Source organism: Somniosus microcephalus, chromosome 17 (assembly GCF_052327205.1).
Source record: "Somniosus microcephalus isolate GS21.2 chromosome 17, FLI_Smic_1.0, whole genome shotgun sequence".
Classification (NCBI taxonomy): domain Eukaryota; kingdom Metazoa; phylum Chordata; class Chondrichthyes; order Squaliformes; family Somniosidae; genus Somniosus; species Somniosus microcephalus.
The window spans coordinates 30,863,794-30,880,226 of NC_141003.1; the positions used below are offsets into that span (position 1 = coordinate 30,863,794).

A 16,433-nucleotide genomic window follows, 5' to 3' on the forward strand; every position below is an offset into this window, starting at 1 on the left:
ACAACATAGTTTAACTGTGGATTCTGAGTCTGGCAAGTCTACTGATGTGCCCATTTCTGAGGGACACCGGGCTCGAACTCAACTCCATTTCAAACTACAACAGCAATTAGAACAAATGCTTCGCCGTTGTGAGCAAGAGTTGAATGCAACGAAAGAGTTCTTTGATATAGAGTTGGAGAATCTGGAAAGACAACAGAAGCAGCTGATGGAGAAAATGGAGCAGGAGCACACAAAACGTCTGATGTCAGAGGAGTTAACGGTCAGCCAACTCCTGCATATGCTGAAGGACAGGACTCTGAAATGGGAAAAACTTGAACACGAACTTCAATATTCAAACGAAAGGGGTTCGGAGCTCTCAAAGGTTATTGGAAGAGCTGAGGTGGCAACACAGACTGAGATGACTGCAACAGAGCAGCCCTTGGATGCCAAAAGTACGCTGACTCACGTCAACGTAGAACAACAGACCGCTGAAACAGCTGCTCCGGTAGAGGGATTGAATAGTCCGATCAATCAATCTCCAAAAGAAGTTGAAGTAGTAAAATCTCAAATGAGGTCATTAGTAAACGACTTGCTGAAAGCCCAGAAAAAGCTGGATGAAGAGGTACGCATGAAGAAGTCTCTTCAGGAAAGATGTCTGGACTTGGAACAAAAGCTGGCTAACGCCCAGCTGGGTATGGAGGAAATAGAAGACCCTCTCGCTGGCCTAGATCAGGACGACACCGAATATTACTATGTCCTGTCCTGCCCAACTTGTAACTTCGACTCCCACCATACAGAGATCATGGAGGAGCACCGAAAGTCTACGGAACATCGGGAGAAGGTGGCTCTACTACGGAAAAAGGAGGGAGAGAAGGAGGAACTGCGCATGCAGCTGGCAGCTGACAGTGGAGCCCAGAGAGTCTCCAAGAAGCAGAAAAGGAAAAGCCGAAACAGAAGATGACCCATCTGAACCATTATTACCTCTACCAGATCACACACGTGGTCCCTCCGAACGGAGCCAATTCAGTTCGGAAGTTCAAACTGTTAAATCCATGGAAGGACTATTGAATGAGTCACTCCAGCAACGTGAACCGACTCCACCACAGAGATTGAATCTGTGAACTGTTTTCCGCAGAGACTGAATCTGTGATCTGTTTTGACATGAAGTTATCTATGTATCTATGTTATTCTGTTATGTAAACCTGAAGTTATATATGTATATATGTTATTACGTTATGTTAAATGGGGAGATGACTGTAAAGCTAGGAAGGGAGGAATGTTGTGTATGTAATATGTGTGCTACTTTGAACCTATGGACAGGTCTGCACTACTTGTTGGGCGTAGTGATACGCAGTACCACTCCTGGCCATAGGGGTATAAATAGTACTGTGGGTACTGATCTCCCCTCAGTTCCAGCCTGTGGGCATGAAGTAAAGACCTACGTATAGTCCCTACCTCCAACCAGTAAAGACCTGTTTTATTGTTACTGATTAAGTCTGAGTATTAATTACTTGAACAACTCACAGATTTAACACATATTTCCTGTAATGTGGTGACCAGAACTGTGGGCAGTACTCTAGCTGTGGCCTAACTTGTGTTTTATACAGTTCAAGCATAACCTCCCTGCTATTATATTTTATGCCTCAGCTAATAAAGGAAAGTATGCCGTATGCCTTCTTAACCACCTTATCTACCTGTCCTGCTACCTTCAGGGATCTGTGGACATGCACTCCAAGGTCCCTCTGTTCCTCTACACTTCTCAGTATCCTACCTTTCCTTGGGGATTCCCTTGCCTTGTTAGCCCTCCCCTGTATCCTAATATCTCTATGTGGCTCAGTGTCAAATTTTGTCTGATAACTCTGAAACACCTTGGGATGTTTTACTGCAATGAATGCACTATATAAATGCAAGTTGTTGTTGTCATGCCAACACGTCCTCTAAACTCAACATCCTCTTGGATGGAGATTGGTTTATACTGCCTGCTAAATACTCTTGCAGGCTCAACTTGGGGAGCCAAGGCGCAAACATTAAGCAGCTTGGCGCTAGCCCATGGCTACTCAGTTGAAAAATATTGTACTCCTGTGTGCCTAAACTCTTCCTGCACAAAACTACTTGATATACGATTAAATCAAACAGTGAGAATAATAACAAGGACTGTAAGGCCAACAAACACCGAATATCTAAGAGAGGCTTCCAAACATCAGGCGTCCTATTGCAACAAAGAATCTCCTTGAGAAAATCCAGGAGATGCTACAACTGCCACTTTTCAAAGATATATGGGAGGCTTCTAGCCACTGACTCATCAGCAGAAGACCAATCTGGACTATGCTACCAACCATCTCCACCACGCTTGCTGCATCATTATGGCAAACAGAATTGGGACAAGCTGCTACCTCTGTAACAAACTCCTTTCTCATTACCCAGCCTGATGATAGACTACCAGGCTTCGAGCTGCCACGCCATCTCTGGTGCAGGCTCAACTGTTTTAGATGGTAAAGTATGCAGCAAATGACCATGCCTGGGGACTCAGGAACAGCCCTCTGTGTAGCTGTAGTGCTGGTGAGGATACCACACACCTACTGAATGGCTGCTCATTTCATGCTGGTCTACCAGGAGAACTTTCCAAACTCTACACAATGCTGACCCAGATGCTTCTGAATGGCTAAAGCATGCATGATGTCTACCTAAGCTCCTTGACACTTTTAACTTATTGTTTGTATTTTGATTTTGTTTCCCCCAAATCATTATTGTACCATTTGTGCTTTCACAAATAAATAGTTGGTTTCTGGCCCGAAGAAACTCTTATGCCTTACAACAGGTTAGCCTTTTGAGTTGATTGCTTGTTTCAATTATTTCAATTTCCAGTATTCAGCTAATATTAATAATACTGCGGTTCTTAATGAGGTCAGATTAACGGCTGAAGAGAGGGTAGGAGAATTTGTCACGGGATTCTTTTGATCTCTTGCCACTACTTCGGGAGAAGGTCAGCGTAAACCCTGGAGAAATAGCGGAAAGGGTCGTTTTCAGCCATATAGGCCGTTTCTCTGGGGGCCCTGCCGATGTCCCACTGGAGAACCAAGGCAGAAATTCCAGGTTATGATAAATAAAAGTTGTGCTGAAATAATAACCTGCACCAGGGAACAAAATGACTTATGCATTCTCTCATACTTCCCTGATGGATCAGTCAGTTCATTTACTGAGTACCTGACCCATACAGACCAGGAGGTTTGATTCTCTGGGCTGTGCTGAGCTAGCTGACCTCACACACAGCAGTGGGTGGGCCCTCCAATTAGCTCCAGCATACCTGAGTTAGGAAGGGAAAAATCAGCGAAGGTTGCCACTTCCTGATCACCTTCCTATAATTCCTGCTGGAAATGCGCAGGTGAGGGCTGGATTAGGTTTGGCTTTAATGATAGCGCTTGGTCAAGTCAAACTCTCTTCCGAAGACCACCAGCTGAGAAATGGCCACTTAGTGAGGTTCCAGAAGGCATCTTTGGAACTATACCATAACCAAGAGTAAACTAAGCTCTTTGCAATACCTAGGGGACACTCAGTTCCCAGCTGCTACAGAGATGAAAAAGGGGGCACAGACATGCTACGTCCCCACTATGTTGCCCTTGGATTTCAGAGCTTTCCCCAATCAGCAGATGTGGGTGAGTGCCTTCAATAGGCACATGTCAGCATTGCTAGGGAAATAAAATGGTTGGAGAAATTTCTGGCCTTCCCACTTCAACCCGCTCCACATACGTCCCAAATGCATGTGCGCACCCCCCCAAAATCTTTTAGTGATACTTGCGTCTGAATCCTCCACAGTCTGAAGGGTTTGGGGGAGCCCGAAAGGAACTCAAAGAGGACAACAGCAGAAGATAGGACATTTATTTCCCTCGCCCAGCAGGATCTTTGGGCACTGGGACTTTCTGGATGCTTGCTTTAGAGTAGCAGCCAAAAATCCCTGAAGCCTGTGGCCAGGACTGCTGCTGCCTTTCTGTTTCTGCCTCTGGTTCCCAGTGTAAGGCCCTGCCAGATGTTGGGTTGCCATGGGGACATGCCTAGGCCATGCACGAGGAGAGTCGCGGAAAATTGGCCCTCACACGTTCAACAGAATGGCAAATCGGCAAGAAAAAACATTTAGCGTTAAACATTCACTGGCGAGATAGACAGAGAGAAATCTGGGTGTAGAGAAAAGAAATAGCTTGAGATAGTTGGAGACAGGAACATAGAGAGAAATAGAGAGAGCAATAGATAAAACTAGATATACAGTTAGAGACAGAATTGTGGGGACATATAAAGTGAAACATAGATAAAGACACATCGAAAGAGAAATAGATGAATAGAAAGGTGGATAGAAAGAAAACAGATAGTTAGAGAGACAACGTTAGAGATAAAAAGATAGATAGAAAGAAATAGAAGAAATAGAGATAAATATTGAAAGACAGACAGATAAGTAGATAGAGTAAAAGGTAGAGAAAAATAGATAGAGAGAGGTAGATAGAGATATAGGTAGAGAGATAAAGAAATAGAGGTAGTTAAAGAGATATTTAGTTTGGAGAGAGATATATAAATTGATAGATAAAATAGGGAGAGAAAAATAGCTAAAGGAGATATAGGTTAATTTAGAAAACGATAAAGGTTGAGGGATAAACAGATAAATAGATAAAGATAGATGAGAGATGGATAGATAAAGAGATTGATAGAGCGACATGGATGGAGAGAGATAGTTGTAGAATTATGGCTGACACACAGTAAAGAATAAGATTGTACTATATTCATTTACTTTCAGTGTTTAGATGATATTGTAAACTGCAGCAGCAAAGCTCAGGTATAAGGATGTCATACTAAACTAGATATTAATTTACAGCTTTCACGCATTCTACATATATATGTGAGTGTGTCTGGGTGTATAAATGTCACTAGATACTAGTGACTGTTCAAACCAGAGCTATGTGTACACTGACTGCAGGCTGTGAGAGGCTAATGTGAAGTCATCATTGCAGACTGCAATCACATGGTTCCCAGGCGACATTAATCATATTCTGCAGTGCTATTAGAGAAGCTAGTGTACATTGTTAGATAGAAATTAATGTGCAACTGGCAAAATAACAAAAAATTTGTACTTTAGCTGTTCAGGGATGAAGCAATTTATGTCTCAGATAATCTCACGTGTAAAGAAGCAATTGCATTAAGATCTTATTTGAATTCACATTTTTATTATGGTGAATGAGAGATTTGAGCTAATTGGAATGTTCTGCATCTTATGGTTCAAAACAGCTGCCATCTTACTAAATTTGATGGCATTTTCACGTTAATATGTCTTTAGCAAACAGAAAATTTGCTTCTCCCAATTTTCTCCCCATCTCTCCTGAAGGTGCTGACTCATCCTGGGGTATGACTCTGACAGACCTCCAGTAACTTCCCAAGTATCATTCCTCATGTGTGAGCCTAAATAATGAACATAACAGGAGATATGATTGTGGGAACACCACAGGAGAGCCTGATTCTGTTCCACCCAGTGATCACACACATGCACTGTCCAGCAGGAGTTACCAGATAGTGAACAGGAGTGGGAATCCTGGCCGATATCGTGCTTCCCTACCCCAGGGGCACAGACCCCAACTGCAACACTCCTACTGCCGAGATCAGCCAACTCATTACAAAGCAGGAATCAACACTGGAAACCTCTGGTCTGAATGATGTTTATTACACTGGGCAGTGCCTCTGCCCACTAAGCAACTGGTGAAGCCTACAAACAAAAATCATTCATATGGCACCATGTGAGAGGAGCGCCTGACACCCAGCGATGTTACTTTATTAAGAATAGTGCATGAATCTAACCACATATAAGTCTTGTACCTGGCACAAGGTGTGGGAAAACATATTTCGCTGTTCGCTGATGACTGCACAGTGTTCAGCACCATTCAGAACTCCTCAGATAATGAAGCAGTCCATGCCCGCATGCAACAAGGCCTGGACGACATTCAGGCTTGGGCTGATAAGTGGCAGGTAATATTCGCGCCACAGAAGTGCCAGGCAATGACTATCTCCAACAAGCGAGAGTCTAACCACCGCCCCTTGACAATCAACGGCATTACCATCACCAAATCCCCCACCATCAACATCCTGGGGGTAACCATTGACCAGAAACTTAACTGGACCAGCCACATAAATACTGTGACAACAAGAGCAGGTCAGAGGCTAGATATTCTGTGGCGAGTGTCTCACCTCCTGACTCCGCAAAGTCTTTCCACCATCTACAAGGCACATGTAAGGAGTGTGATGGAATACTCTCCACTTGCCTGGATGAGTGCAGCTCCAACAACACTCAGGGCAAAGCAGCCTGCTTGATTGGCACCCCATCCACCACCTTAAACTTTCACTCCCTCCACCACCGGCGTACCGTGGCTGCAGTGTGTACCATCTACAAGATGCACTGCAGCAACTCGCCAAGGCTTCTTCGGCAGCACCTCCCAAACCCGCGACCTCTTCCACCTAGAAGGACAAGGGCAGCAGGCGCATGGGAACACCACCACCTCCATCCTGACTTAGAAGTATATCGGCCGTTACTTCATCGTCGCTGGGTCAAAATCCTGGAACTCCCTCCCTAACAGCACTGTGGGAGTACCTTCACCACACAGACTGCAGCAGTTCAAGGGTAATTAGGGATGGGCAATAAATGCTGGCCTTGCCCGCAACGCCCACATCCCATAAACGAATTTTTAAAAATATTACAACATGAACATTTTTTATAGTGTGGGAAAATTCTTGACCTGTACCATAGGATACAAAGCGTCCCGTTGAAAGTCAATGGAAAGGAAAATCAGGCATGATGTATAATGATGGCCGGTCCACTCCCATCTCTTTTGCACCCTTGACAGAATTGAATTTTACCACCATGATCTCAATATTTCACTGACGTAAACTAGATAAATAATGATTTTGATATTTTACATTTAATACAGCTTGCTTCATGTTAAACAGACCATTATATTTAATAAATGGTTTTAATATTCATTATTTAATTCATTATATTAATTTGGGATGACATTATATTGACATGTACTATTTTATAGAGAGGTACACATCAACTTGACTTTAGTGCTGCAAATTGTGTTCTCGGGGAATTCACATTGTGTTCACTATCCATGGGCAACGCCACAGGAGATTGATTAATACGTGTGTGTGTGTATGTGTGTCTGTGTATATGTGTGTGTGTGTGTGTGTGTGTGTCTGTGTGTGTCTGTGTGCCTGTCTGTCTGTGTGTATGTGTGTGTCTGTTTGTGTGTGTGTGTGTGTCTGTCTGTCTGAGTGTATGTCTGTTTGTGTGTGTGTCTGTGTGTGTGAGCATGTGTGTGTGTGTGTGTGTGTGTGTGTGTGTGTTTGTGGGCATGTGTGTGCGCCTTGGTGCACGAGTCTCCTCTGAAATTTGTGGCCCTTTATGCGCAATGATGCTCCAAGCTTTGGAGGAAGGCAGTGCGTCTGACTGAGATTATGCTACTTAAAGTGGCGACATTGTGCTGGGCAGGTTAGTATAACAAGGGCAGACATCTGTGGAGTGCTTTTATCTGACTTAGCTGAACATGCATTTTTAAAGATGTCACAATGTGAGCTGATTTTAGTGCTGTTGGACACCACTGGGCAGTATCGCACCACATAGCAAATACATGCAGCAGCACATTCGAGCACGACAGGACAGCAGACTGCTTATACCAGTTTGACACCATGTAGTTTGCTTGGAGCCAGCTTTTCAACTGCTTGCAGGAGCGTTTCTGCACAAAAAGTGAAACCCCAACCAATTTACATTTTTAAGCAAATGTTTGTTTCCAAGGCCACTATGAATTGGGATAAATTCACCAACTTGCACTCCCAGTGGTGAGTCACACTCGGAGGGAGTGCAAGTCAGAGCACTGGCACAGCAGTGCTGAGAGCGCAGTGTCAGTGAATTGCCCTATTGTATGCTGTTGTACATTTCTCTATTCCACCTCATAAAATGTGTTGTTCCTGATTTGCAGGAAATTGTTGTTGCAGATGGTATGTAACAGAAAAGATGTGTGTTTTGAAAGCTGAAAAGGTCAAATTACTCAAAGAATTGCACTGGAACCCAAAATGGAGTGTTTCTGTGGTAATGCGTTTCACCATTTACATGGTGTACTTACATTTCAAACAACACTTCATTTGGAACATATCTGAATTGATAGTTGTGATGTAAACAAGGCTCCAAACTATTCTGCTTCCCAATCTGCCTGCTAAAAAAAACTATTTTAATCTCAAGAATTTACTTTACTATATATGCAGACATTTCCTTCACATTCCCCAAATTATTATTTGACAGTGGTGAAAATAAAATTAATAAACATGTGCAAAAATAGCGTTTATGATCCAGGCTGTGCGCTGCACTTTTCAAATATAGTTTTGTGGCCAATGCAGAATGCAGCTTAATTAGCTCAGAAAACTTTGCATTCCTCCACTCAATGGCAAAGGTAGAGCAAATGAAAATTAGTGGAGTTATTATACAGATTTACAAAAATTAGACGTTGAAATGATTTTTTATATAAATGCACAGTGGTGGGTCAGTTAAAAATTGCACTGTCAGGAATGGTGGTTGTCAACAAGACAGTTAACAAAAGGAGAAGGCGCCTTGAACATCCCCATCCTCAACCATGGTAGAGCCCAGCACGTGAGTGCGAGAGATGAGGCTGAAGTGTTTACAAGCATCTTCGGCTAAAAGAATCAAGTGGATTATCCTATTCGGCCTCCTCCTGAGGTCCCCACTGTCATAGATACCAGTGTCCAGCTGACTGAGTTCATTCCATGTGACATTAAGAAGTAGTTGAGTGCATTGGATGTCGCAAAGGCTGCGGGCCCTGACAATATCCCAGCTGTAGTGCTGAAGGCATGTGCACCAGGGCTAGCTGCTCTCCTAGTCAAGCTGTTTTAGTTCAGCTATTACACTGGCATCTACCAATGTGGAAGATTGCTCACGTATGCCCTTATTATGATGGTGGGGTCCTCGGGAGGAGGCTGAGTAGAATGATCCAATCAACACTTTTGGGTGAAGATGCTTGCAAGCACTTCAGCCTTGTCTCTTGCGCTCACGTGCTGTGCTCCACCACAGTTGAGGGTGGGGATGTTCATGGAGCCTCCTCCTTCTGTTAGTTGCCTGGTTATCCACCAACATTCTCAGCTGGATATGATAGGGCTACAGGACAAATCTAACATAGCCAATTAACACCCTATCAACTTCTTAAAAATCATTAACAAAGTGATGGAAGGAGCCATCAATAGTGCCATCAAACAATACCAACTCACCAATAACCTGCTCAGTAATCATCAGTTTGGGTTTCAACGGAGCCACTTGGCTCCAGACCGCATTGCAGTTTGCTGCAGATATGGAGGCAAGAGCTGAATGCCAGAGGAGAGGTGAGAGTAGTTGGCCTCGATGTCAAAGCAGCATTTGGCTGAATATGGTACCAAGGAGACCTGGCAAATCTGAAGTCAATGGGGGGCAAATGGAAAACCCTTCAATGGCTAGAGCCATACCCAATACAAAGGAAGATGGTGTGGTTGTCAAGAGGCCAGTAATCACAGCTCTTCGGTATCACTGAAGGAGGTCCTCAGGGAAGCCACCTTTTCAGGGCAACTGGGGATCCTCAGCCCAACCATCTTCAACTGCTTCATTAATGACCTTCTCTCCATCATAAGGTCAGGAGTGGGGCTGTTTGCAGATGATTGAACAGTGTTCAGCTCCATTTACAACTCCTCCGATAATGAAGCAGGCCATGCCAACTTATAATAGGACCTGGATAACCTCCAAACTTGGGCTGACAAATGGCAGATAAATTCACACTACATAAGTGCCAGGTGACCATCTCAAACAAGAGAAAGCCCAGCCACCTCCCCATGACCTCTAATGATACCACCATCACCAAGTTACTCGCCATCAATATCACGAGGGTCACCATCGACCAGAAGCTGAACTAGACAAGGCATATCAACACTGTGGATACAAGAGCAGGACAGAGGTTGGGTACTCTGTGATGAGCGACTCACCTCCTGACTCCTCAAAGTCTTTCCACTCTCTACAAGGCTTAAGCAGGAGTGTGATGGAATTTTCAACACTCGCCCGATGGCTGCAGCTGCCATTTAAATTGCGGTCATGACCCTTTAAGAGCTGCAGATACTGGATTCATCATAGATGCAAATTCTGTGTGCCATGTAACCCATTCCTTAGAAATGCTAAACCCATCACAAAGAGGAAATTCTCCCCCACTATTAGCAAACAATGCCAGGTAAAGGGCTCTGCTCCCTTTTCCAATTTAATTGCGGTTGCCTCTTTCAGGGGAGTATGAAGAACTAAAATTGCTATATCATCAGGATACTGTGGCATCGATGTAATTTTCATGCAATTTCTATATTCATATGTTGCGTGGAAAGGGAAAATAATGATGAGAAGAGAGATTTTTCACTTCAGCACGAGTTTTCTGCACTGCTTACTCTGATCGTGCATAAACACAAAAATGTAAACTTTTATGAAGAAAAACAGTGCACGACAAGATTCCATGCTGATGTTACTATCAATTCACTGTCAGAACATAACTCAGCACAACAGCCTGCATTGTTCAAATGACTGTCTAGCCACTATTCGAAGAATATGAAATCACCATTATGTACAAGCAATTTTATATCCCTGATGACAATAAAACATTCTTTATTCTCATAATCCAGTCCTTTAATCTCGTGTCTATCTTTCTCTCTTTCTGTCCCCTTCCCTCCCTTTGCGACAGAAACTAAATCTATTGCTACATCGAAATACATTTTTTTGGTAGGATGATCTGCAGTTCAGACTATGATCATCCAAGGCTGCAAACATTGCTTACATCAGTGTAACAGCCAACAGCCAAGGGCAACCATGAGCACCTGCATATTTTGGGTCCCCTGGGTGTGCTACAAAAAGAATTACAACAGCACACAGCCATAGATAAAGTAAGGTTCTGTGAGCCTGACATTATAATAGCACGTCTGTATGAACAATTTACAGGATGTTGCAGCTTGCATTATTTATCACAATGAGCTGACATGAAAGGAACACTGGAGATTTTACAAATAGATGGTCCTGTTGGGGAGCCTCGCACCGGTTGAAGTGCATATGGGGAAACTGCTCCCAAAAAGCTGTGGGGAGCGCAGCTGCAATTTCTCAGTCTGTGTTCCCAGCTGGTAGGCTCCCTACCTGGATCATGCATTCATAAAATCCATCCTATAGAATTTTCAGAAAATAATAGATTGCTGTTGTAACTTGAATAAGAAATTGACTGTTAAAAAGCCACTCCAATTTGAGAGTAAGGGTTAATTTTAGACCCAAGTGCAGGTAGAAGAATCTGCTCAGTAGGGTTAACTCCAACCCACACTCCATCCCATCACTAAAATTCAAATAGTTAGCTCTTCTTTTTATGTATAAAATAATTTAAAATAACAAATGTAAGCCCCTTGTAGTCAGACATAAGATTACACATGATGTTTTCAGCAAATTACCAGGACACATCAGTAGCCATATTAAGTTGCTGTGTGACCATTGACATAGCACTTTACAATAGTAAATGTTTACATAAAAGTTTGATGAAACAATGTGACAACAGGAAATGAGGTTTGTGGACAGCAAATGTGCGCCCAATAGATTGCAGAATACATTTTCCTGCTTTTTAAATATTCTTGTGTAAAACATTCACAATGGTGAAGTATCAGGGTTTGTTTTCAGATTCGCTTGACCATTTTAAATAGTTGCAATTCTGTTGCTCATTTGTCGGGTCACTGAATTTGAAAAAAATATTCTGTTAAACCACCGACAATCTGTTATCCTCAGTTTGGTATTGTCTCTCCCACCCTGGGCTATGACCAGTCCAAATGTCGAAAAGTAACATTTATTCATCCCTTTAGAAACATTAAGAAATGCCTTTAGCAGGGTCTGCTGGAACTGCATGTCTCTCTCAGGGTCACTGCACAAAATTCATTTCCTGAATACACTGACCAAGCTATCATATTAAACATTTTTTAAAGTATTTGTTCTACTGTCAGATCAAAAACTTCATTATATTTGTGCACTGCAAAGCTCCTGTAATAGAATAACATTAGTTTAGTCTGGACCTATGGGAATATGCTCTGTCATAAAAGTGCACCAACCTTTTGGGATATATTTCAACTTTGCCATTACTTTCAGCAGTGGATGTTGGTATTGAAAATGTAGACCCTTTGGAACAACCAGGTGGCTCCCAGCAAAGCTAATTCTTTAGGATCCACTCTGCTGGCTATATGCTTTCACCCGCCACTTCAAGAATATATCAGTCCCTGTTTGGGCAGATCCAATCTAGGTTTCCCAGGAGTGACCAGAAGACACAGACGACATCTGCCCAAAGCGAGGCTGGCGAAGACAAAGGGTATGCAAAAGATGGCCACCCGACGCGTCGCCTGTCACTTGAACCCAAGCACTGCTGTTGTGACTGCTTCCATATTCCTAGCGTTCAGTGTTGCTATGGTGTGCGGAGAGGGAAAATTTGAAGTTTATAAAGTTCACAGGGAGCTGATACATCACAGGGCAATCAATTCAACTCCCCAACCCCGCAAAATTTAAGCAAAAAAAAAATCCCTTTGAATGTCCACTTGAGCTGCCTTCGAGGCAACACGTTATGGCAGGTGTCCAAGGCTCACTGGAGCCAATTTTTATCTCTGCACTAACTGGGGTGAGAATCAGCCAGGAGCCTGCCTAAAACATAGCAATAACGCTCACCCTTGGTTCAACACTTCATCTGAAAGGCAGCCCCTCAGATAATGCGGCACCCTCTCACTATTAGTGAAGTATAGCCTTTGTGCAATGACGTATGCTTTTTTCTCCTCGGTTAACATGCTTGTTGACTTCAGCTACCGAGGCCCTAAGCTCTGGAATTCCCTCCCTAAACCTCTCTGCCTCTCTTTCCTTCTTTAAGACGCTCCTTAAAGCCTACCTCTTTCATCTGCCCTAATATTTCCTTAAGTGGCTCGGTCTCAAATTTTGTTTGAGAACGCTCTTGCGAAGTGCCTTGGAATGTTTTACTATGTTAAAGGCGCTATATCAATGCAAGTTGTTGTTGCAACAAAGCTGCACCTCTCGCAAATTATACAAAAGTTAGTATTTATACATCCTTGTACTGATTTGCGAAAGTCCACAGGGCTTCCATCATGAGTACAAAGATGAGGGGATAATGATGCACTGATTGTATCATTCCTTTTACCATCCAGGATTTGTAATTTTGTACCAGCACTGAAGAAATTATTTTACAAGAAGCCACCTTTGTTACCTCAATCTGGTTACTGAGGCAAAAGAGTTCTCCAAAATAAATTAAAGATGTAATATCAGCACACAAATAAACACAATTAATACTGTGTTATTGATGCAGTAGATTAAATGTTAAAAGGAAACTAGCCCAAACAGAATTCTACAGCACCATCAAAAATAATCAACGGTTAAAATTAATGGCTAAAAATTGGGGGGCTAAATGCCACCCGTTACCGGCAAAAAATGCATTAAGAGGGCAGCTGCCGCTCTTTCCCCAGCTGGTGGTGGGTCCCGCGGTGTCCGCCATTCTTCAAGGCCCAACAGTGCTGCCGGTAACATCCATCGCTCTGCAAATTGAAATGAGGGAGAGGTGACGTCAGGCGGCATGAAACGCTGACTTAACGTCACCTCGGCGAACTTGGACTTTTACGCGGAGTTCAGCACTGGGTCCTAAGCTCGCCACGTAAACCCAACGCGTAACAGACTGACAGAGGCGCTGTCAGCACCTTTGAAAGGGACACGCACATCTTTCAGGTAAGTTTTCATTTAAGCTTTTGGACTGTTTTTTAAAAATTTTACTGAAGTACTGGCTTGCTGCAATACAGGTTAAAAGTTTTTTTTAAGTATGTAGGGAGTGCTGCTGGACCCTTGCAAGGCCTCGGATGGTAAAGAGAGGCCTCTGAGAAGACAGAAAATGCTGCAAATATTCAGCAGGTCAGGCAACATCTGTGGCGAGAGAAACAGAGTTCACATCTCAGGTCAAGATACTGCTTGACCTGCTGAGTATTTCCAGCATTTCATGCTGTCATTTCAGATTTACAGCAGCCACTCACAGAGGGAAGAGGAAGATGCAGAAGAGGAAGATGCAGAAGAGGAAGAAGCAGAGGAGAAGGAAGCAGAAGGAAGGATGCAATCCAGACAGCCCCCTTCTGGCCAGGATATCCGGGATAGAATCATCTGCCTGCAGTATCAGTGACCACAACCCCAATTCCCCTTTCAACATTTGTCCCACACTTTACCTTCCTACTGTTACTGACCACCACAGTGTCCTCTTGGCCACAAAGCCAAATAAAAGCCACCACAAACTTTCCAATCCACCTATAAACATCTATCCATCCAATATGACATCAAGAAATCAACTCATCACCCTTATGCATTCTCTTAGTGACTGTCTTGTGTGTACCTCTGCCTATCCTACTGATGTCACGCAGTGCTACCCCAGTGGCTGCAGCATGGCTGATGGAAGGTTGCTGACTTTCAGTGGGGGACACTGCAGATGGCCTTGCTGGTCGACCTTGAGGAGCTGGTGGCTGGGAGTGTGAAATCAAGTGATGGAGTTTCTTCACAGAAATCACAGAAACCCCACAGTGCAGATAGAAGCCATTTCGGCCCATCGAGCCTACACCGACACATATCCCACCTGATCCCCGTAACCCCACATATTTAATCCCCCTAACACTAAGGGTCAATTTATCATAGCCAATCAACCTAACCCGCACATCTTTGGACTGTGGGAGGAAACTGGAGCACCCGGCGGAAACCCACGCAAACACGGGGAGAATGTGCAAACTCCACACAGACAGTCACCCGAGGCCGGATTCGAACCTGGGTCCCTGGCGCTGTGAGGCAACAGTGCTAACCACTATGCCACCGTGCTTCTTAGTCTTCTTCTTCTTCTTCAGTCTCCTCTCCCTCTTCGTGGTCAACCACTGGCTGGACAGATTGCATTTCTTGGGTGTGTGAAATGAGGAAGGCACCAGGGTGGAGTTGTGCTGAGGGGAGGGCAGGAAAGCAAGAGGTACATGCCAAAAGAAGGATAACGTATGAGGATACCAGCATCTTGTACCCTTTCTGCCCCACCGCTGGCCAAGGGCTCAGCCATGCCCCTGCCAAGAATGGCCAGCACTGTCTCCTCCAAGGGAGTGAGGAGAGGCTAGGAATGAGAGGTGTGCCTTGTGATTGTTACAGATTGTTGGTAGGTGAGTAATTGGGGGAGGGAGTCATGCATTGAGCAGTGTGTGAGGCTTGTGGTGTAGTTGGTAGGAGACTACTTTTGAAGATGCATTCACTGACTGGTCTGAGATCATTAAGCTTCTTGAGTCACTGGAGCCAGGTGGTGGGGGCGGCACTGCTGGCAGTGACAGCCTCGGTGATCTGATCCCACATCGTTCTTTCTGGAGGGCCTCCTGGCCCCTGTGGGTAGAGGACCTGTCTTGCAGTGTTGACCCCCTGCACAAAGCTGGAGTGCTGCATACGTAACCCTGGGTGCCCCTTCCCTGGCATTTGTGTTAGTGTTGAAGCACTTTTCCCATTTTTTGAGGTACGGAAGGGAATTCAGCTTTAAGAGCTGAAGACTCCCATTTGGGACTTCATTTTAATGTTATTTTATTTTAAAAGCAGTAAGGGCTGAAAACTGCATTTTTTTTCTAACTTAATTTTTATTTATTAGTTCAGAAGGCATTGCACTTTTAATGCAGTGCCCTTTTAATATCCCACAATGCCTAGCGAACTCTATAGCCTCGTTTCCAGAGGCTGCTGGAAGCTGGAACGCCGCTTCTGGGCGGCAACTTCTCCTCTGATGCAGGCACTAACGCCACCAGGAGGGCATTACACGGTAAGTTAGCGCCGGGCTAAAAATCTTTAGCCCCCTCAGCGCAAATTTTTCTCTGGTAGCACGTCGTCCATTTTCTACGGCTGTTAACCCGAGGCCGCGGTGACACCGGCAACTCTCGTGGCGGCCACGAATTTTTCGCCCTAAGACGTTTCAGAAATAATAGAGGGCATTTCCTCTATCACAAGCTTCTGAAAATAGCCTTGGGGCATCTGTATTCTACCAATTATTATCAGATTTTAACAATTGATCCAACCTACACATTTATAAAATAACTGAGTAAGTTCATGTTTGCTACACACCTGCTCTCTGTTACCATCAGTACCATGTTCCTCCAGTAGGGGACATTACTTGAACTTATCTGGGATATCGATCGAACAACATTACAGACCAGACTGCATACAATGCAAGAATATATTAAAATGGATTACATGTGCAAACATTTGATGTTTGTGCATTCATGATTTACAACACTCACCTGTTTAGGTTTAGGACATCTTCTGCGATAACGGCAAGTTTGAGCAATGGTGCTACAAAAAGCTGTAC

At 43.9% G+C, this 16,433-nt stretch overlaps 2 long non-coding RNA genes across 7 annotated transcripts in view; one reads left to right on the forward strand and one right to left on the reverse strand.

Moving 5' to 3' along the window:
- The window catches only part of LOC147105612 (uncharacterized), a 556,421-nt gene that overhangs the window by 196,971 nt on the left and 343,017 nt on the right, over positions 1-16,433 (reverse strand). The window lies entirely within an intron of this gene.
- The window catches only part of LOC147105613 (uncharacterized), a 33,521-nt gene continuing 32,873 nt past the window's right edge, over positions 15,786-16,433 (forward strand). For all 3 annotated transcript variants that reach the window (XR_015081527.1, XR_015081526.1, XR_015081528.1), the window contains exon 1: positions 15,786-15,890. This is a non-coding gene — a long non-coding RNA (uncharacterized LOC147105613). The remainder of the gene's footprint in view (positions 15,891-16,433) is intronic.